This window comes from Anser cygnoides, chromosome 1 (genome assembly GCF_040182565.1).
Source record: "Anser cygnoides isolate HZ-2024a breed goose chromosome 1, Taihu_goose_T2T_genome, whole genome shotgun sequence".
Classification (NCBI taxonomy): Eukaryota; Metazoa; Chordata; class Aves; order Anseriformes; family Anatidae; genus Anser; species Anser cygnoides.
In genome coordinates this window covers 53538281-53561590 of record NC_089873.1, presented here as the reverse complement: position 1 = coordinate 53561590, position 23310 = coordinate 53538281, and the positions used below count along the sequence as shown (strand labels likewise).

Here is a 23310-nt window from a genome sequence, read left to right as displayed (position 1 = left end):
ATTTTTAAAAGGGGAATGAGGGTGAAGTAAGCATTAACTGAGAATAAACTGCCTCAGTAGAAGGGTCTGAAGCTTTTTAACTTGACTCTTCAGGGCAGGCCTAGCAAAAAGCCTGGGGCAGATGCCTGGTACTATTGCTACTTGTCAAGCTAGTAGAATGACTCAATCAACTTTAATTAAAATACAACATTTAAATTGAAATGCAGGGACTCCAAAGGAGATTTTCAACTATGAATTTTTTAAATGACATTGTAAAGCTTTTAGCTTAAAAACATAAAAACCTTATCAGTGAACAGCTAGCTTCTGGGGTTTGAATATCTTCAATTTTCAAGTATTTCACATTTTTTGAATTGCATATGGAATGACAGTGAAAAGCAATCAAGTAATGTAGTATTGGGGAAAGTATTCTAGCTGCAGTGTTCTAGTATTAGTCTAATTGCCATTAGACTACGGTAATCACTCCCTATTCTCAAATTGCTTTGGTTAGCAATCTACTTTATTGATCATCTTTTAAGGGAGATCTTACTCTGAAAATGAATCTGTCTGTATTCAGTGCTGTTATATGCCATGTTTGGCCCTCTGTCCTGGCTGTGGTTAACAGCGTTCCTTTTGACAGGCAGTGATTTGGACTTAGATGTGAGAACACCCTGGAGACTTGGAGGTGCCAATAAAATGGGACCCATCAAAAGCAGCAGACTTACTTGGGCAGCAGAAATCAGGTGCATGAATAGCATTGCTATTGGGAAAAGGTAGCTGTGTGCATTGCTTGTCTGAGTATTGATGGCAGGACTCCAGTGTGTATTCAGATGTCTTTTTAAGTAGGGGCCCCTAAACCAACAACTGACTGACCACTATTGCCTCTTATGAATATAAAACTCACTAGTGGTGAAAGTTGCTACTAAAGTCTTATGAACAGAAATGATGTTCTGAAATGAAGTCATGACTGTTTTAATGTTGCTGTTGAAGCCAAGCATCTGGAACTAGAGATTTAAGCAAAACGTGAATGCCAGGAACCCTTTTCCAGTGAATGTTGCATCAAACTTTGGCATTGCTGTAGTAAGACCAGACTTTTGAACTCTGAAATGTATCAACTTCTGCACAGTGTAAAAGGGCATGTTTGGGTAGTCTGGAAGCGGTAGTGTGCAGAAATGAGCTGATTTCCTACTGATCTTGTGAATGCATATACAAGATGCAATTTTTTTTTAACACTGATTTGAAAATGTGAGATGTTTAGTATGGCTTCAGACCATCTTCTTCAGTGAAGCTCATTATTACACAGCTGTGAGAGGTTTAAATTTAGATATGTTTCAGTGTAGACTGCCAGTATGTTTACTGATGATCTCTCTGCAGGAAATATGATGACAAAGATTAATAATACCTCAGCTGTATGTGTATATAGAACAAAACAAATATTTTCAGGCTTTTTCAGTACACCAATGAATCTTCCCCTTGTTGCTCCAGTGAATCGGTTACATTCAGATATCTATTTTTAAGTAAGTTCACCTGGATGTGCTAGACTATGTAAGTTTTAATGGAGAGTATTTAATAGTAGAATAAACTGGCCTGCTAGAGGATATAAAGAAAATTCCATAAATAATGCAGAACAGAGAGTTGTTTTTAATCTGTATTTGTTGGGAAGCATGGCGAGATTGAAGACCACTGGCAAGAAGACAGGTCAGTGTGTTGATCCTTTTGGCCAGAACCTTTTCTTCTATTGAAGAATTGGCAGTGCTCTCTGAGAATGATATTCTTCCCTTATTCTGCCATTTAATACAAGGTTGATAAACTTAATTCTGTTCTTGATTTGATTATGGGTGAAGGAATCGCTATTTTTCACCTTGGTAATGGTATGTAGGTTGCGTATAGCCGGGTAGGTGCAACACCACATGTGTTTATTCTAGCTGGTCCTTCACACTTCTTAAAACCTAAAAGTTTTTACAGCCCAGCATGAAAACAACATATAATCCTCTTGTACAGAGGCTGGGAGTAGAGAAGAAGGAGAAGATACAGAGGAGCTGTTATGGCAACTGTATTTGGTATATGCCTTTTGTACTGAAATGAAGTTTTTGGGTAATGAAGATGCTAGATTTTTTATCACTCGTCTATTAATTGTTGACCTTTACAACGTGATTCGAAATTCACAGCAGTTAAAGCAATCTCATTGCCCTCTATGGCATTTTGGGTTGTGACATCCGAAAAGGCACTCAAGACTCCTTGCCCTTTCATTTGGGAACTGTAATATCACCTAGGTTCTCTGTTCCTGGGAGATGATTGCTCTGAGTTGGCTTCATTCAAAATCTATTACAGAAACAACAAGCTGAGGCAGTCCGTGCTTGAAGTGTGCCATTCAGTGCCTATTAAGTGTTTGTCAGACTTTTTATAGACAGTCTGTGAACTTTAAAAATACAAAATGCTTACATTCAGTGTGGTGAATAGGGATTTAGCTAAACTACTTTTATTAACATTGACTGAATGCCTTTAGTATTTACATAGTATTTTACATGTTTGAAGTGCTGTACTAACATTAATTAATTTTCAAAACACCCCTGTACAGTACTGTAGGTGAGAAACTTGGTGGCTAAATACCATCAGCTGCGCTGAGAATGTCCCCACAAGGGTATAACAAAATGACTGAACAAGGACATTCTAAATTAAAAACTGGTTTAATTTAGTTCAACCTAATTCGTTAGCCCTGACTTTTGTGCATGGAGAACAGTAGATGACTGTGCTTGCTTTTAATACTCCTGTCACTCCTGGGCATAATGGGACAGTAGTGTAAAAGAAACAATTCCACGTTTCTTTACTTTTCCCCCTAAATTGTACTGACAGTTTTTTTCGTAAATATATTTAATGGGTTTGTGGTGCCTAAAGAGGGACGCTGGAAGGTGTGAAGTTTATACATACTTCTAAATAGCATAAAACAACGTACTTGATGATAGACTTGTTGAGGTAATTGCAGAAACGTAGAGGGGGACATATTCAGAACAGCTCACAGCTACAGTTTTCTGATCTGCAATTAGGAGCAAGATTTCAGAACTTGGCATGTTGAAAATCTCAGCCAAACAGTTAAAAGCTGACATCATCCAAAAGGGCAGATTGTCTGAAATTTTGATCACTTGTTTAATAGTGCTTAAGTTCCTAACAGCCAACATTGCATCGTAAATCAGTGTTTGGTGAGAGACAGAGCAGAATCTCCATCACTCAATCCCCCTGTCAACAAGGAAAAAATACTATTTTTGTGTAAAGTGATTAACAGATGTTGTGATAATTGATAAATTAAAACAACAACAACAACAAAAAAAAACCAGACAACCAACCCTTACCCCACCCTCATTTGTCCATAAACCCATCGGTAGCAAAAAAGAAAAGTAAAAGAAAAAAAAAGGACAATTCAAATGTTTGTGCTTTTTGCTGTTAACAGTAATGGGAACAAAGGGGTAGCAGAGAAGAGGGAGAAGAATAAGAGAAAGGAAAAACCGTGCCCAACATGCAGTTTCAGCTAGTCAGGCCCTTACCCTTTTAGAACTATACTCTTTCTAAAATGAAGTCTTTTACCTAAAGATGTTAAAAAGTTACTATGCCTGGAAAACTGTCCTATCTATAATATACTGCATTTTCAGACAGTATTCGGTATGGTGTTTTTTAGCTTGTTTTACATCTCCGTGCCCATCTAGATATGATTTGTCTTTTTTGTTGCCTTCAGATTCATCTTCAATGTGTTGTTTTTTGCTTCTTTATTTTATTTTTTATTTTTTTTTGCTAGCCTAACAATTGAGATGGCAACTGCGGTGTCTTTTAAATGAAATGTTTACAGCGTGGAAGTGCCCATGAGGTCACGGCTGTGTTTTTCAGTGAGCAGGCCTTTTATTTCTGTAATTAGGAACACTGATGACATAACGTTTGGCCTTGTTGCTCGGGTCTTTGGCCTTTAGATTTCACTGCGATGCATCACAGTGATGTTTTACTGCCCCAAAGGCCCTGCTTTGGCGGCGGGGAAGAAGCGGAGCTCTGTGGTGGCAGCAGCAGATCCAGGCTGAGGGGGAACTAGTGAAGGACTCTGTGACTTTCTGGGAAGCCTTTTAGGGAGGTGGGTCTGAGTTTCTCTTTCACCTCATCTCCCACCTCTTTGTTACATGGGGTCCTCAAAACTTAGAGGATCACAGATTATTATTATCTTTTTTCCTGACTGTTCCTTGCCTTTCCCCTTCCCTCTGTCCCAATGAAGAAGTCCTGTTTTCCCCTCAGGAGCCCTCACGTAGTCCACACTGCTGAAGAGAGGGAAGAGAAAGGAAGAACCTGAATCTGACTGCTTCCCACCCTGCTGGGAGCAGTGGGGTGGGAAGAGGTCGAGAGGCAGCCGCTGAGCAGAGCGATGACTGCCATGGGGAACGTGGATATCAGGAGGAGATGGTGGTGCCAATGCGATCACATCAGAGCCGTGAACAGCTCTGCCTTTCGCTGGCACCTTCTGTAACAGAGCTACCATGTGTGAGCCAGGCAGTGCTCTGCGTTTTACAGACAGGCCAAGGAAATACTTGTTTAGCAGCGTGTGTATATATTCACAAAGGGAAGCTTTATTTTAATTACCCTTTTTTCCTCCTCTTACTGTATTCCATTGTGAAATGGGTAACTCTCTGCAGAGCTAGGTGATATAGCAATGAAGATCAAAGGCTGTTACATACCGGCATTTTCTGTTTAGATTTGTTTCTGACCTTTTAGGCTGAGGAAGTGGCTGTGTAATTTATCAGGGAAAGGTTTTTGAGCACACGGATCTTTTCCTTCCGTGCTCGCCTGTGACTCTCTCAGCCACTTCCTTCTTTGTTTCCGAAGTTGCACATGAAGAACACGAAGGGTAGCATCATTTTGATGACAATAAGGAGTTTTATACGTTGCTATTTCTGAATGATTTTGCAAGGGAGGAAACAGGCAAAATGAATTTTCCCTCACCTCTCTTAATTTTGCCTGTCTTAAGAGCAAGAGTTGGCTTCCTGAGAGCTATCAGAACGTAAGGGCGTATGCAAAAAGGACGAAATTAGGAAATTGTGTTCAGTGAAATAAATGTGTCTGTGGCTGCATGAATGTGTGTGGCTTTTCTTTTAGGCCAGCTAATTTTACTTAAAAGGGTAATCGAAGCTGAAAAGAGAAGGTGGAAACTTTCTCTAAAGAGAAAGTAAAAAAAATAAAATAAAAAGCTCCAAAACATTCATTGCATGGAGTTGATGTTCAAGGACCGTCATATATTTGGACAACTTAATGGATTTGTATTGGAATTTCATTTCTTTGGCAAGGGGAAGTAGTTGTATTAACTACTGGGTGATGTTTTTGTTTTCAATGTGATTTAATAGTTCTACATTCTTAGATAGAAATGGGAGAACATAGAAGCCAAGAAAAAAACAAAGCAGGAGGAGGGTGAGAATGTCTTCTAATCTGACGTAGAACTAGAGAAATGTTAAAAGGTTTGGCTACTTAGAGCAGAACAAATCTGAAATCCTACAGCAGCAAAATACTTGAGGCTCTGAGACTGTAATTCTCAAAATTACAGTGCTGAAAGCCAGTTTATGCTATTATAGTATTGAATGTTGTTGTGCATGAAAGCATTGCTTATAATAGAAAAAATGTTACTGAAGGTTATTTCTGCTGCTGCTGTAATTATCTTCCTTTAGTTTATCTTTGGTTGTCTAGATGGCTTTTTAAAAAAATAAAAAATCAGCCAATAAAGCATCATCTATATAAAAAGAATTCTTTGCAGGAATATTTTTCTTGGAATGCCTGAATTTTTATCTGTACTTAACCACTTTGTCCCACGAGCTAAAGATCTCTCAGAAACCAAATGAGTTGGACATTTTCTCCAGAACACTGGTTTGTCATGGTTGTTAAGTTATTGTACCTTTCCCAAGAAATCAGAACTGGGAAGTTGATGAATATTTTAGTTGTTTCAATTAAAAAAATAAATAAAACTAACCCAACAGATGCATTTAATTTTTTTCCTGTTAACCAAGATTTCTTTTATAAAGAATTTGACAGATTAGACAGTGTTAATGGCAAAACAGGAGATGTGAGTTTGCATCATAATATCCCCTTGGCAGTGAATATTGAATTTCAAAAGATAATTTCTGTCATCTGACCATAACCACATTTCCAAAAGGGCTAAGTGGCTGCTTAAAAAATAAAACACGTCACTTTATTGAGGTTGTTAAGAAGTAGTGTTCTCTGTCTTTATGATTCGAGCTATTATGTCAGTTTTACTACTGCTAGCCCTGCAAAACAGGTACAGTCATGGGAGACCGAACTGGTTCATACATCACCTAGAGAATTGCTAATGAAGTTCCAGCTGCCAAATTCTTTCTGCAAATTAAAAGCATAGCATAGTTTCACCTTGTTTATGTTGCTCTTTAATATTCTGCTTTTTCATTTCTAATGAATCTGCTTACTGCTCCAAAGCCTTACGTTTGTTTTTATGTTCAACTCAAAATGATTGTCCTGTACATTAATTTTGAGTGTTATTGTTTTGGGCATAGTAGATGTACTCTTATGCATGTCTTGTTGAGGTCTTTCACGTTTAGTATTGCAATATATAAAATGTCACTGCAGTTGGAATTAACCTACTAAACTTTTGCTACTAGTCACTGCAATGTAAGCTTCAAAAGTGAAATGTTGATTTGCAAATCCCAGGTTGATTTTTATGGATCTAACAGTTAGACAGGAGTAACTTTTTTTTTTTTTCTTCCTGAGCAGATTTGATTTGGATTAGAAGACTATAAACCTAGAACCAAACGGTCATTTTCACATTTTTGTTTCCAAGAGGAAGCACTCTTTCAGTTCTGGTTAAATGACACATGATTAAGCAACTGTGACAGATTAAGGAGTGTATCTATGTCCAATTCTGAATTTCTCTCTTTTATGAATAGCATCTATGATTGCAGCCATCAGTGTGGATTAGAGCTTCGATTTCATAGCTGAAAGAAAGTTATGCCTGAGGAACTGAAAAAGGAACAGAATGGCAGTTGTCAACAATGGGTAACTGTAAGAAAGTTTGTTGAACATGGGTTACTTGAGGCAGTCATTCCTTTTTTCCTGATTTCTGTCCCTTTAGGGGCTGCAGCATGAAAAATCCTAACATGAGAGTGAGAACAATGTAAGGTGTGTTAGACTACTTTTAAAAGAGAGATGTTGTCAAAGCACAGGAGGTGTTCTGGGACTGGAATCCAGTGGCTCCAGGGGAGAAAAAGGCGCAGACAGAAACTGCCTTCCCTGAATTGTAATTCTAAGTAACAGCCTCATGATCTCTTCCCTTTTTCTTTCCTTCTCCTCCCAAATTAATCATGAGTTTCATAGAATTATGAAAACATAGAATGGTTACGGTTGCAAGAGATGTTAAAAGATCACCTAGTCCCAACCCCCCTGCCATGGGCAAGGACACCTCTCACCAGACCAGGTTGTCCAAAGCCCCATCCAGCTTGGCCTTGAACACTTCCAGAGATGGGGCATCCACAACTTCCCTGGGCAACCTGTCCCAGTGTCTTGTCACGCTTATAGTAAATAATTTCTTCCTCATATCTAGTTTAAATCTAACCCCTTTTACTTTAAAGCCATTGCTCCTTCTTTCACTGCACTCCCTCTGAGCTTTCCTGTAGGCCCTGTTTAGTTACTGGAATGCCACTATAAGGTCTCCCCTGGAGCCTTTTATTCTCCAGGCTGAACAACCCCAACTCTCTCACCCTGTCTTCTTCGGAGAGGTGCTCCAGCCCTTTGATTATCTTTGTGGTCCTCCCCTGGACCAGTCCAATCAGTCCATGTCCTTGTGCTGGATGCCCCAGAGCTGGGTGCAGGGCTCCAGGCAGGGTCTCACAAGAGCAGAGCAGAGGGGCAGAATCACCTCCCTCACCCTGCTGGCCACGCTGCTTTTGATGCAGCCCAGGACACGGTTGGCTTTGTGGGCTGCAGGCACACATTGCTGGCTCATGTCAAGCTTCTCATCAGCTAGAACCCCCAAGGCCTTCTCATTAGGACTGCTCTCAATCCCTTCTCTTCCCAGCTTGTATTTGTGCTGATGAAGGGAATTGAGGCTGAAAGGGAATTGGAAGAGGCTTGAATAATTCAAGATTGGGTCTGGGATGGTATTTCACAGTCCAAGGAAGAGGGTGAGACCTAAGTGTTTGCTGGGTTCTGCTCCTGTGCAGCCCGAGGGGAACATGCAAGGTTCATGGGAGTTGCGCTGTTCTTCAGAACGAAGACTCTCCATTAGGAAGACTGCAGTGACAATCTTCTGCTGCCTTCTCTTCTTGGCTTCAGCAGTTACAATTAGTACCGAAATGGTGGTTCTTTATTCGAAAGAGCTAAAAGCACCTGATTTTATGAAATCAGTTGCAATGTAATAAGAATTTCACCTTTATATAAGGAGCTTCTTAATATTTGAATTAGTCATAGTAACCTCTAACTTACTTATCTCTGCAATACAGAGTTCTGCACTATGTTTTTCACTGTAAATCCACACCTGCAAAAATAGTTCAGAAATTATTACTGGTAAGTGCAATATTCTTTCTGAGTTGCAACTTCTTGATGGGCTATACTCAAAGTACAGTTTATCCAGTTAGGCAAGTTTTTTTTACAACAGTGTTTAATACGCAACCTACTGAAATGCCCTTGAAATGTGTAGAAAGAATATTTGTACAATATTCTATTTAGAGAAAGAGGTCTTTCCATATTTGTGAGAGTTTCAGAAGCGTTAGGGAACGTGCCTATTTGAATACTGTTTTTATTTTTCGTATAAAATGACTATCCTAAAATCCAAGGAGTAAAAAAGGAAGAAGAAAATAAATTCATGCTTATAATTTCCCAGTAGAAAAAAACTAGAAGCCTAAAACTAAAAAGTCTAATTATAATTAATTGAAAAGGTTTTTTGCAGAAGCTAGTGGCAGTGATTTGCATAAATTCTCATTAAGGTGAATAATATATTTTCTTCAAGATTCATTAAACAAGCTTTAATCAGTTGAGCTTGAAAAACATTGCCATGAAACTTCAGTTTAAAAGTCATTACACGGCATCTAAAATAAGTTCTGAAAAATTAGAGAAACGTATCCAAGAGACATCAGCATCCTTCAGACAGTAAGAAGCCATGTAATAAATACCAAGAGGAAGGGGTGGGTTGTTGTTACTGGCTTTAAGTTAATTTCACAAAGACAAAACATGCCTGGTGGGAAGGAAGCCTTGTGTCGCCAGCACAAGGGGGTGTCTTACCGGAGAGAGCTATCTGCAAACTAGTTTTTCTTTTAGTTTTAAGGAGAGAACCCAATGAACTGGCAGGTATGATACATGCTGCAGTAGCTACACCTGTGCTTTGCATAGTGTGTACTCTACTGCAATTCTTTTTTTTTTAAATGGTTTAGCTGAGCAGGCCATAAAAACATTTATGTGTGTGTGAAATGTAAATATTTTTGTGCACTTCTATCCAATTCCATTTTTCAGGATTAACTCAGATGTGGTCTTTCAAAGAACAGGTTCTAATCGGTTTGATGCGTTGCGTTTTTCTGGGCTTAATGAACAACTTTTCTTCATGAGTGTGTCCATTTGGTGATAGGAGGGGTATGAAGTTCAGCTTAGAGCTACCATTGTCTTCTCGTGGCAGCCAGGAAAGGTGGAGTGGCAAATCTCAGAGCTTCTGCGGTTCTTGGCAGTGCTCTCCTCTCTCTATTTAAATCCATAAAGACACAAGCACTTTCATTTTTAACTTATTCTACAAATAAATAATAAATCTGTTTTATTTATTGATTTTTATTATTGCTGGGAGGTGCAATGGACTCCCTTTTTGATACATGGTAAATGGGTATGCTTCTGTACTATTCTCTGTTTCAGGAGCCAAATTTAAAGCTTTAGATGTTAGCACTGAATCAACTTTCTAAAGCAGCAGGTCCTAAATTTCAATGTACACGTATACATACTTCAGTAATTTATGCCTTATTTCCAAGTGGTACACAGCTAGGCTGGAACCGGTACTTAACAACCTCCATTGTAGTACCTGGCCAAAGAAAAAAACATGCATGTTCAGTCCCTATTCTAGAGCAATTTGCTTGCTACTTTCTTCCATTCAGTATATGCAGTGTAAAATGGAGATGGGGCTGTGAATGTCAGGATGGATCAGGGAGACTACTGTTAGTGAGCTCTGAAAACTTTGTTCTCTTAATCTGTATCAATTTAGCACTTGCTGTCCTTGAGAGTGAACTCTTGTGGTAAAAACCAGTACCATTGGCGAGAAAAAACAGAACCATAGAATGGCCTGGGTTGGCAGGGAACTTAAAAGGTTATCTGGTTCCAACCCCCTAGCCACGGGCAGGGATGCCACCCCTTAGATTAGGTTGCCCAGGGCCTCGTCCAGCCTGGCCTTGAACACCTCCAGGGATGAGGCATCCACAGCTTTGCTGGGCCATAGACCAGTGAGTATAGCTTTTGCGTAATATTTACTAGCAAGTTTGAATCATGCTTTCCCCTACTCGTCATTAGGTGTAGCATTTTTCCTTATGAATTTCTCTCATTTGAGAGGGCTCAACTGTATATAGAGAAATAGGATACACTGATGTTTTCCCGTGTTAGTTATTCCTCAATTTAAACTTTTATGGTTTGAAGCTTCTGAATGAAAATGTAATTCATGATGGCTTTTGCAGCTCTGGAGTCCAGATTTAGAAACAGATCGTTTATTTAGTAGCAGGGTGTCCTTAAGAGTACTGGCAAATGCCAGTAATCCTGACCTGAACATTGAAAAATTTGTTTCTAATATACCCACATCACTGTGACTTTCGGGATTATATGTTAGCTGTTACAGCTTCTTTTTGTGACCCTGGAGAAGAAAGGAAAAAAAGGTTTTTTTTTTTTTTTTTTCCTTCTTTTTTTAAACAGTATGGTGTCCTGAAGTAGTTTCTTTGTCTTCTGGTAATTGTCACCATTATTTCTTATTATATTGGACAGTCTGTGTTTTCGTATGTATTTATTTTGGCTTTGAAACAGCATGTAAGTTCTTTATCTTATTATTGTAATTAAACTGCACCACAAATGTTGTATGTCTTATCTTTAGAGGAAAATAGACATTAAAATATCTCCAGATAAACGAACTCCGTTTTGATCTCTCTTCCCCCTTGTTTCAATTTTTGATGTTTTTACATCTTGTTTAAAAAGCTAGTATCCCAAAGCTGACTGGTGTATGTTAAGTTTTGGCCAAACAGTTCTTTTAAATGTAATGGGAGGTCTATAAGTGATGGGTGGCCCAAAATCCAAAGTCACCATTCTATTCAAATAAACACACAAAGAAAGTATATGCAGGACCTTTAACTCTTACAGGAGCTTGGCTGTGTGCCATGCTTCTGACTTAATGGAATTGCTGATTTCAGGGTTGCCTGGGGCCACAACCACAAATAAGCATATATATCTCTGAGGTCATTGAAACCATTTTTATTATTTTCATAGCTATTGGAAATAAGTCACCTGGCTTGATTTATATATAAAATTGCAGAATATCAGCCCACAGAAGTGACCTTTAATTTAAAACTTTCATCTGTTTTGTTGGCTTGTAGCAATGGTCTGTGATATTAAAATAACAGCAGCTCATATATCTAGAAATATCATTTTATCTTTCTCAATAGTTGATGGTTAAGCATTCACTCTAAGTGTGGGATTCAAGTCGAGTGCCTTCTGGTGAAAGGATCCTGATAGTGCATGCTGCTGCAGCTCCCTGTTAGACTTGGTTCCTTTTCCAAGGGTGGGACGTCGAACCCCCAGTGAGTCTGGAAACGTGATGGTGACTTTGTGGGTTTCTTGTGGGCTCACAGCGCCTCTCACGAACATCTGCCTCTGTTCTTCACTGATTTCTACAGGCTTTTATCCTACAACTGAATTAAGAAAGAATGAGAGAGGGTGATGAAGCGGATTTGAATGAGATAGGTATGCCTTATTGCTTGCAATATCTGGGTAAGGTTTCCTAATGCATTTGGATAGCATTGTCTTCTTATCTCAGTATTTCTTCAGAATTCATCGAAAGAACACAGCAGTCTGTGCTGAAAAATGAATAGGCCTCCAGTGCTACGTTGTCTTCGTGGATGGGATGGGTGCATTGGATAGCTGTATTTATTGGCTGTATGTCATAATTCATTTCTCAGTGTTTGCCTGTGTATCCCATGTTAAGAAGCTGGGATATTTATGATGCATGCACAGCATTATTATTCCAAACAGCTAATTTCCTGTGAAGAGAAATAAATCTTGAATTCCCAATAACTTTGTAGCAAGATGCAGTGTAGAGCCCCAGAAGAAGACGCAAGTCTTGTAGAGCAGAAACTGCTTATTCCTTATGTTACTCTACATTGGTTTTATTATGCAGAAATAAATACATCCTGCTGTTTTATATGCTCTAGCAAACTATAATTTTCTTCATTAAACTTTCAGTGGCTTGTAATGCCATGGGAGACAGCAAAGAGGGAGCCTTGAACTCTGCAGAGGTAACCTTCCCCAACTCTGTAGGTGATAGGTGTATGCACTGTAGTTTATGTAAAGATTCAAAAGGGGCTGCTTCTCTTTGGGGACTAGGGGTGGGGTGGGGTGAGGCATTGCAATTTATTTCTTAGATGATTTATATATTAAACACATGTAGATCCCTAGCAGAAAACCAACTCTGTTCAAGTTACAGGCATGTAAAGTTGAAGCTTCTCTCTGAGGTGAAATTTAGTATTTTTTCCAGCCTTCTGTGAGAAGCTGAGGTATTTGAAGAGAATACGTTAGCCTTGTCAACAAATACAACACTGTAGTACCCACCGTTTTTCTGAAGTCTGTACGTGCTGACTAACCTCTCCAGGCAGTCTGTTCGCTGGTTCCTTTGGATCACTTCTGTTCCACTCGGTTGCGTCTCTCCCTTCTCATCTATCCAAGACTCTTTTTCCACATTTCAAGTTTCTTCATATTCTGATCTCAACCAACCCTGCTTGTGTGAATAATGAAGGCAAAATTATTACTGTCCCTTAGCAGTGCTAGAATTTAAGAGATGACACACAACTTCCACGTTACTAAAACACTGCGTATGAATTGTTTCCCTACAAACCATTTCTGTGTTTGATGTGGACTACTAAAAGAAGCAAACTGTTCATAATTTTTTTTAAAGCTTTCGGTAGTACTTGTGCTTTATGTTCTCTTCTATTGGCTTTCCTCTGTAGTTGTCTTTAGGCAGAACCTACAGCTGTCATTGTTAAAAAGCCAGAGTTATGAAATACCGTAACCTTTTGTGGCATTCACATTCCTCAGCTACCGGGAAAAATGTAGTCCTCTGTTGTGCTGCTGTCAAGGGTTTTTGGACTTAAATGTTACGGTAGGAAGTTGAGCCTAGCAGCTAACTACTGACTTAATCTTCCCAGAGATCTTCATTTTTTAAAAGGGTACTTCTTAGGAAAGTTAAACCTGCTTTATAAAAACACATAAAATGGCACACAAATCACTAGTGGAGAAAAAGTGCAAGCAGATTTGCTAGTGTAGAATTGGAGACTCTTAAAAATCTGGCCATTTCCATTCAGTGCTGGTTTCTCTTGTAGTTCTGCTTAACTTTACTTAGCTGTAATGGTATAGTTGGGAAGGTTGATCTCGTACATGATTCTAGTAATGGCTTCAGTTTCCCTGAATTGCTGTCTGAGATCCTTATTACTTAGTGCCTGCATCCCAACAGCTGCTCAAAAACACAGGAAGAAATGGTTTCTGGTTGTTTTGTTTTTGTGCTTGGAAATCTAAAAAGTCTTCTGAAAGACTATAAAAGCTTATCCCAATTGCACTTGATTACATAACCCTACTGGTTTCAGTGACATAAATTGGAGGTTATTCCAATGCTAATGTGGATTAACGCTAATAACGCAGAAATCAGAATTTGATCCTGTGTGTTCTGATAACATAATTCAACTAATTTGTCATTTCCTGGCTTTTTAGCTCAATCTTTGACAGCATCCTTTAAAATCCTCTGGAGTATGTTCGGTGCAGACTACCACGTAATGGTGACTATAAAGTCCTTATTTTCTTTACTAAAATAACTGTGATTAGTCCTTTTATGTCAATCCCAAGCTGTTGCTGCTACCTGGGTGCTCTTAACCACGGAATTAAGAGAAAATAAAATTTATTTTAAACATTGCAGTAGGCTTAGATTTCTAGTGTTTCACAATTGCTATGGCGTGCCACAAAGATTTGTTCCCTCTAATCGATCTCTGCATCTGGGATTGAGGCACAAAGATGAAACAAATCACTAAAACTCATTTTAACCTTTTTTTTCAGTGGGATCAACACCTTCCGAATGGGTGGGTGCCAGCCTGCTCTGTTAAAATATGGTTATGAAGGGCTTCCCACAGTGCTTTTGTAGAAAAGTTGGAGAGCTGGAAAGAGAAAGTTCATTCATCCAAGACTATACTGAACTACTTAGAGGGGGGAGAGCGGGGGAGGGTGCGGGGTGGGTGCTTCCAGGAATTTGTCTGACCTGTCTTCTGTGGCAAAGACTAAGGGTAGAGTTCAACTCCATCCATCACAAATGTTTTCTAGCCAGATTTTGGCCCCTGTGTATATTCTGTAGGAAATTTGTTTAATAGAAATCCTCTTCTGACAAGGAAAAATGCTGCACTTTTTTTTTTTTTTTTAATTTTTAAATCTTCTAAAAAGATACTTTAATTACTTTGGTAGATTCACTAGTGAGTAAACTATCAACAGAGAGCAATGTAAACCTAAGATTTTATTTTAACATCTTAAATGTTAAAATTTCATGCTGCTTTTCTTCCATCAAGTTAAACATGCTTTGCTTTGTATGTTGGTTGGTGTTTCTCTTTTTGTCCTCAGATAGTTTCACTGAAATGGCAGTATCTTTGAATATCTTCACTGAAATGGCAGCATCTTTGATTCATGTGTGTAGCTGGACTTTGGAGCTGACTCAGCATAATTTAGTTGCTCAATCCTCAGGGAGAGCTTCCTTGACCTCCTAATATTATTTAGTGTATTGCTATAAATAGTGCTGTCACCACAGTCACATGTGACGGCATATCAGAAAAGTTAGTAAACTGGAGTTGGAAAACAGTGATAATTTTGGACCAGTGGCATCTGTTGGGTTCCTTAGACCAGACTGATTTTAAAAAAGAAAAAAAAATATTTTTTTTCCACTTCCCCTCTATATGGAAGTTGCTGTCTAAAGATGGCACTTTTTGAAGTTTTAATATATTTATGTGGGCAGTATCTCATGTACAGAATTGGGTGCCTTCTGAAGGCATGTACTAAATGTACTAATGTACTAATTTTGTACTAAAAATGGATGATGCTACAAGAAAAGATACCTAAGTGTTCTGCTTTTTTAGTACAAAAAAAAAAAAAAAGAAAATAATTAAGTCCTCAGAATAACTGTTTGTAAGATACTGAAGTGTACTTAACCTTAATGGAAAATGCTTGTGCTGTACAATATGATTAAATGAAAAATCTGCTATTATTTTCTTCTCAGAAAGAGCAGTCAGGCATTGAAATGGGTTGCCCAGGGAAGTGGTGGCGTCACCATCCGTGGGGATGTTCAAGGAGAGGCTGGATGTGGCACTTAGGGACATGGTTTAGCGGGTGACATTGGTGGTAGGGTGACGGTTGGACCAGATGATCTTGGAGGTCTTTTCCAACCTTAATGATTCTACGATTCCATGATTCTATGATAGCCTTTAGATAGGGAAGGGGATGAAAAGTGGAAAATGCTTATTTTCCTACTTACTTTCCTACATAAAATTAATTGTGCATTTTTACAGGTGTGCAGAGAAGGAACTTAGTCTATGAAATTTGGAACAAAAAATCATGTCCAGCTTGAGGTTAGGACAATGCAAATATTGTATTAAAAATTTTAAGTGCAATGTTCATAAGCACTTGCAAAATGATTTTGGCACTTGGTTTTCTAAAGCCTGATGCTTTTTGATGGGAAAATTTGTCACCACATTACAATCTTAGATTTTTTTTTTTTTCCCAACTTTTGGTTTCTGGTAGTTATCAATGTGCAAATGCTTTGTTCCCAGTTGTTGAGCAGGAGGAGGAGCTGGAAGGCAAGCATTCAGTAGAAATTTTGGGGCATGTCATCAGCCTACATCTTTGTGTGTGCAATTGCTGTGGGTCAGAACACTGTTTTTACGCATTTATGCAACTTACAGATGGGGTTGAAGGGAGGGAAGGGGAGACTCTTTCGAGAGAGGAGAATTTGGGGTGTACACAAATTCCATGGCTGATAGCTTTTAGCATTGAGGGATCTGGGCTTTGCAGTGCTTTGAATAAAGGAAGGAAAGCCACTGTGATTTTGACTGCTGTCTGAATCAGTTGACTCTTGCAGTGAAATATTACCAACAGTAGCTGGTCTGGGGCTGCCTTTTTTTTTTTCCTCCCCCAAATATGGACATTTCTTCAATATGGGTTCTAAAGCTAGTGTAAGGTTAAAGTTGACCTCTGGGTATTTGTTTTCACTAAACAGATTTAGTAGGATACCTTTTAGTTAAAGCAGTAAAACTTTAAGTTTAGACCAGACCTCTGTTAATGAAGGCTTTCTGGGCGCCTAAATAAAAGGCTTGAGTTAAGGAATTTATACAAAATAAATTGACACTTCCCTTTATAACCAAACCACACTCCCTCACGTAACCTCCTCTCCTTCCCCCCAAGTAAAAGATAAAAAGGACGCTGTCTGTACATTATGTACATTATGTTGTGGTTCAGAAGTTTCTCCTCTACTCATTATTTCTATATTTATGTGTGTACGTGTTCCTGGGCATTCTTTTCAATGCTTCACTAAAAATAAAAGTCAGCTGCCTAAAAAGTCTTTCAGGCTTTAAATTGGGAGTACACAAGAAGCTTGTGTTTAGGCATAATTATGCACAATCACCCTGAACTTTCTGAAACTGTTGTCAATAAATAGACTTGAATCACAAAAGATGTAAGTTTTAAAAAATTAAATGACTGAGCTTTGCTTCCTCAGAATAGTCTGCCATGTACTGAAAAGAATATAGAACTGTTAGTGGGACTGATATGTGACTGATAAGCTCTTCAGTAGTGGTACAGGAGGTATGCCTTGTTTTTCATATAATTGTTTAAAATATACATGTTTTGGAAAGGCTTTATGTATATTCAGTAGGTGGCTTGTCAGAAAAAGTAGTTTAATGTCTGTCCTATGAATCTAGCTAAGAGTCTCAACATTTCCACTGTAACTACTGTATTCTCAAGCCTTAAAATGTCTTTTTCCTTAGAGATAATTGTACTGTTGTGAGTAGCTGTATGGTGAAATGGCAAAAAAAATAATATTTATGTTTTATTTTCTCAAAGGGAAGTAGGGAAGAGAAATAGGGTACTGCCATGTTCTTCTGTGGAACAGTAAATCTAATAAGGCCTGCTGGGCCCACTTTTATCATCTAAAATAGATTTGAAAAGGGCAGCAGAGGTTTCAGCTATGAATTCTGACCACGCTTCAGAAGCTTGGAATTACATTTTTACCCATACATATATATATATGCGTTTGTGTGTGTGCACGTGTGCGTGTGTGAAATAAATCATGAGCTATTGCCAGGCAGTAGTTTGCACTGAAGAATATTTGTAAAGAATAACTTTTAATATGTATTTGAAGGAATATGTTATCAGGCAAATACTGAATATCTTGAAGTCTTAGGGGAACAGGATTAGAAAATTTGTATTACATGGCGTGGTGGGGAGAGGTTAGCGTATGTAACAGCTGTGAGAAACGGAGAAAACATTTTCTGGTTTAGTAATTTAACCATTTTTTCAATAAATGCTTCTTTGTAGACCTATTGCACAAGTAGGTGAAGAAATGTGGGGAACAGACACAAAGACAGGAGCTCATCTTCTCCCACTGTGTGTATCTGCTACCTCCTGAGAGAAACCTGATGGTATGCCATTGTTTGGAAACAGAAATTATTAATTTCTTTTCTTGCTTCCCTCCAGCATGTTTCTTACCTGTGTCTGAATAATCAACTAGTCCTAAACCAGGCAGTTGACATCAGAGTTTCAGATTTCACGTAGTCCATCTTTTAGTGTTTGTTACGTCAAGCAAAAGATTGAACTGAGAGGAAGTGAGGTGCCCTTAGGGTTAATATTAAAGCCAGATTCTTTTAGCATATGAGGACACACTTAGAAACGAAAGGGCTTATAGTATGGAGAAGGATACAGTCTGAAGCCTTTATGGTTAGCTTTTGAAATATTTATGTTCTGGGAGGAAAAGATTTTTCAGGCCAACTCAACCTTCTTGTAACCAAAATGTTTTGAACCTTTAGCAGCTTAAAGTTTTCAAAGCTCTTTTGGTCAATAAGAAAATCAATGCTTGCAGCATGCTTCAGTGTAGTTAAAGCAGTGCTTGACAGCACCTGGTGTTATATATGGGTACCACCACTGGTTCAGGATGCCATTCCTTCTTCAGAATAACACTGTGCGTCTTTAGTTGGAAAGTTAGAGAGGTCTAGAAAGCTACAGCCGGTGGGCTATTGAATTGTAGCCTACTGGTGGAAGAATCAAACCACAACTGATGGAATTGAAGTTACCTTGTTAAATGTATTTATTTCCATTATACTCTACAGATGTGCATTGTGTATTTTAAATGATCGATTCCTTTAAAAGACATTGTGCAGTTTAGAAAAATCTTAGAAAGTCTACATCTATATTGTGAAACAAGACCATAACTTTTGACAGTGATTTTTTTTTTATTGATTTTTTTCTCTGTCTTCCTTTTTGATGGCAATTGCAAGTATGTGAGGGTATAGTATAGTTGTCTCACTGATGGATCTTTCCATTCTGCTTATATCTAATTCAGGAAAGTATCACCCCAAAAGTTTTATGAGAAAGACACTACTTACAGTCCTGTTACTTGTGGTTTCTGTTTGTTCTGGTACTAAACTTAAGTTGGCTATGAAATTACTGTTAAAGGACAGTAGTATTCCAAAACCTGTAAATAATGTTATCATTTATTTATATACTCTCCTATACAAACTGCATAGTTAATAGCTTTCACCAGCAGTTATACAAGATAGGAATATTATATTAAAAATATATCATCTTTCATGTATGAGCGCTGAGTTGGATGCATTCAGGTATTTCTAAACAGGAAGAAAAGGACTGAACTATTGGGAGAATTTAGCTAAGCACTAGTTTACTGACACTTTATTTCCCTTTGGTGGTGTTAGGTATTGCTTTAATTAGTTTAAAATATGATTTGAATGTAGGTGTTTTTTCTGCAGTGTTTGGTGTGTATAGTCCTGGTCTCACAGCCAGCAACTCAGGATCCTATATATCACTTAGCTACTTGTTACCCAGTATTTCCTGTCTGAAAACATCTGAGTTATTGGCCGTTCTTTAGAGATTCACCTAAATATTTGTTCTTAAGAGAAACTGATAGCTGCAATCTGAAACCCAGAGGATGCACGTAATTTGGTCTCCTGCAGGTGTCCCTAGTCAATATACAATACAGATACCTTTTTTTTTGTGAAGTGGCACCGATAAGTTTTTACAGCCTGCTGGAGTTGTATGTAGATAAATTCCACTTTCACAACTGTTGAGAAGGAATGAATTTTAAAACAGAACATCCAAGATATAATTGCCGCCAGACATCTACAAGAACGGTAACTAGTTCCCTTGAGTCTATAATTAAACATTTAAATGAATGAGTTTTCATGTACTTATGCTTATTGCTCATAAGACATATCTATGCACGAGATAGTATTTTCTGATTTTTTTTCCTTTTATGCTGTCAATACAGACTATATGTATACTGTAGTCTGTGGTCATGTATGAGAATTGTCCAAAGTATGACAATTACAGAGTCATAGAATATCCTGAGTTGGAAAGGACCCACAAGGATCATGAAGTCCAATTCCTGGGTACGCACAGCACCACTCAAAAATCAGACCATGCGTCTGAGAGTGTTGTCCAAACGCTTCTTGAACTCCAGCAGGCTCGGTGCCATGACCACAGCCCTGAGGAGCCTGTTCCAGTGCCCGACCACCCTCTTGGTGAAGAACCTTTCCCTAACACCCAGCCTGACCCTCCCCTGTCCCAGCTCCATGCCGTTCCCTCAGGTCCTGTGGCTGTCCCCAGAGAGCAGAGCTCAGCACCTGCCCCTTCGCTCCCCTTGTGAGGGAGCTGCAGGCTGCCATGAGGCCTCCCCTCAGCCAATTGTTCTCTCATCACATTATATATTTATCTAGCTGTATGCTGAATATTTTGACCAGAAGGATACTGTGAGAAACGGTAAAAAAATCTTCACTGAAATCCAAGAAGATGACATCAACTGGCTTCCCTTGGTCAACTAGATGGGTGACCCTGTCATAAAAGGAAGTTTGTTAAGTGGGACCTTCCCCTCGTGAACCTGTGTTGGCTATGACCAACGACCACGTTGTCCTTCAGGTGTTTTGCAGTAACTTCCAGAATAATTTTCTCCATAATTTTAGTGGGCACTACAGTTAGACTGACAGGCCTGTAATTAGCAGGGTCTTCTTTTTTGCCCTTCTTGAAAACAGGGACAACGTTTGCCATCATCCAGTCAACTTGGACCTCTCCAGATTCCCAAGACCATTGAAAAATAATTGAGAGAGGTCTCATGATGACATCAGACAGCTCTTTGGCTACCTTGCAATGAATCCCATCAGGCCCCATAGACTTATATGCATATATAACAGACAACCATCTATATTAGATGTAGGCATGTACAATAGATGATGTCTGTTGTTTGCCTGCTTTCTGACTACACATCTGCCTAACAAATAGCCTGTGAGTAGTTTGGAAAGGTAGATTCAGCTACTGTGTATCTGGGAGATGTGAAGCTAATTTCTACTCCAAAAAAGAGTCTCTGGCAGTTTTTTTTTTCAGGCTTGTTGTCTCTATAGGTAATATGTAATCTCGTAAGCGTCCTTAGCATGACTCGTTAAGATATACTGTAAAAACGCTCTAGGGTACTTTTCCATTGTTATTTATGAAAAGGGAGTAAATGAAAAATATTCTAAAATGATCTTGAGGAAAAACAAGGAAGAACCTCCAAGTAGAGACTTGCCAGTCCATCACTGCCTATCTGTTTTATGTGAGAGAAGGCTGGGCAATAGTTTCCTGTGTGCACATTTGGGAGTTCTCCTTTTTCTTAAAAATATGTTCCATACTTCAAATGCTGATGTTCATTTTCAGCATATGGGGACCATTAGCAATATTGAAGCTGGACATATGGCTTAACGCGTTAAATCACTTTAGAATGTTGCATCTGTTTTTTTACCCTGGTGTTAACACCTGGATCGGTTTAGCACTAGTGCAGAAGTTTAGGACATATAGAGCTGTTAATTTTAAAAACATCTGGGCTTTTTTGTATGCATGTATATGTGCGTGTGTGAACTGCTGGGTCTCCAGCATTATTTGAGTTTGATGAAAAAAATCTTACTTGAATTGTGATGAAGGTGTGTACTGACCCAGGCAAATCAGCAGTTTATAAAGCAGGAGGCAGAAGGAATCTTTTGAGTAGATAAGCAGATGATTTTCCCGTGCAGCTTTTGTCTTTCTTCCGACTTCTATTTTTAAAGTATTGATAGCTGGCTATGATTCTTTTTTTTTTTTTTTCCCCCCTCTCAAACCGATCCATTTGTTGTACACTGAATAAGATATCCCACTCTCCTGGGATGCGTGAAATGGGCAGGCATTAAAAATTGACGAAAGCGAGTTCCCTGGCTGAGTCTGCAAGCCTTATCTGAGGCTGCTTGAAAGTAAAAATGCCAGTTGTGTTGGAGCTTTGAAAAACGGCTTTCCCTTGTGACCTGCTGCCTTTTAGCGAGAGCAGAGTTTACAGCTCTTTTTAAGAGTGATGACTGCAGTTGGCGAGTTTCTCTCGTTATGCCCATTAGCAAGATTGGACTAATCTGCAGGACGTAACCTGGAGGTAAACTGTGAGTGAAGGAGAAGGAGAAGACAAGGCTAAAAAGGCGTTTTGTAGTTTCCTTTATCCCAGAGTCTTTCCTGAAGCCAGCAATTAATAACATTTTCTATCTGTGGAGAGCCCCAGTCGCTGCGAGTGCAGAGGCATTATAAAGGACATGTCAGCACTGCCTGCCAGGGCATTAAGAGGGACGGCTTTTAAAATTGCCGTTGAAATCAGTGACTAAGCACCACTACTGCAGCAGAATTAACAGCTTGTTAATTTAATAATTAAAGAAAGATGGGGCCGCACTAGATAGGAGCAGGGCAGCTGGGGGCAGCTGGGCCAGGCCATGGGCCTGTGGGAGGGCCTGGCTCAGGGGGCCTATGGCTGGGCCTGGCCAGGCTGTGGGAAGCTGGAGACTTTTTCTGCTTTTGATTCTTAGAGCAAAATGGCTTAGAAATGCCTGGCTCTGGTACCTCAGATATTCATTTTCCTGCATCCTGTTGTGCAGTCAAGTGAAATGTTGACCGAATGTGGATTTTATTACGTTTGATAACGTGAAATAGAGTAGCAGTTGAAGCTTAAGTAGCCAATGTGAGACGCGCTTCTTTGCTGTCTGACATCTAGCTTCATCTCTTGCATTAGTGTTTCCAGTATCCCAAAACATTAACTAGACTATTTTGTTGTTGTTACATTCAAACATTTAACAAAAAATAATCGTGTGGAAAGAACTTTATTTCAAATCCTGTCTCACAGAGGGTCCAACATTTGATATGATTGGGCTGTTGAGTAAGCTGGAACCAGCAGTTCCTGTATTTTTCATGCTGACAGGTATTAACCTATGCTACCTTTACACGCATGAGAAACTACATATATTTCACAATTGTCTGATGAATTTTGTAGCCAAATACAGGATGATCAATACTGTATCTACAAGGCTTGCTGTTTATTTTTTTTAAATATGAGCAGGACTGAACAGGAAAGGATCAGGCTTGCATCAAATTTGTTCTTAAGGCTGTAAATGAAATTTGACTGAATTAATGCCTTCAGAATATACAATAGCTTTCTTTATGATTTTGAGGAAAGCAGTTTACTTTTGGCAAGGAAGAGACCAACAAGGGGATACATGCTGCGTGGGAAGGAATGGTAGGGCAGCTGTTCACTTAGAGGGACAGAGCCGGTCCCTTTTCTTATTAAATGCAGTGTGGAGTTGTTTTATACATCTGTACCAGTAGCTTTATACATGTGTACATGTATATATATATATATATATGTTTTATAGATGTGTACGGTTACTTTTTTTTCTCTTACGAAGTGGTTGTATGGAAATGGAAGTATTGGAAATGGGCACATCTGCAAAAGATACAAAACCGTACATTTCCTAGGACTAACGTGTTTGCTATCTAGCCTTTTTG

The 23310-nt window shown here is 38.9% G+C and overlaps 1 protein-coding gene across 8 annotated transcripts in view; it reads left to right on the top strand.

Moving 5' to 3' along the window:
* The window catches only part of TMTC2 (transmembrane O-mannosyltransferase targeting cadherins 2), a 369395-nt gene that overhangs the window by 80141 nt on the left and 265944 nt on the right, over window positions 1-23310 (top strand). Inside the window, exon 2 of one of the 8 annotated variants that reach the window (XM_048061234.2) lies at window positions 17797-17900. The exons of the other annotated variants lie outside the window; for them this stretch is intronic. The gene's annotated coding sequence lies outside the window, so the exon portion shown is untranslated. The remainder of the gene's footprint in view (window positions 1-17796; window positions 17901-23310) is intronic. 8 annotated transcript variants of the gene reach the window in all.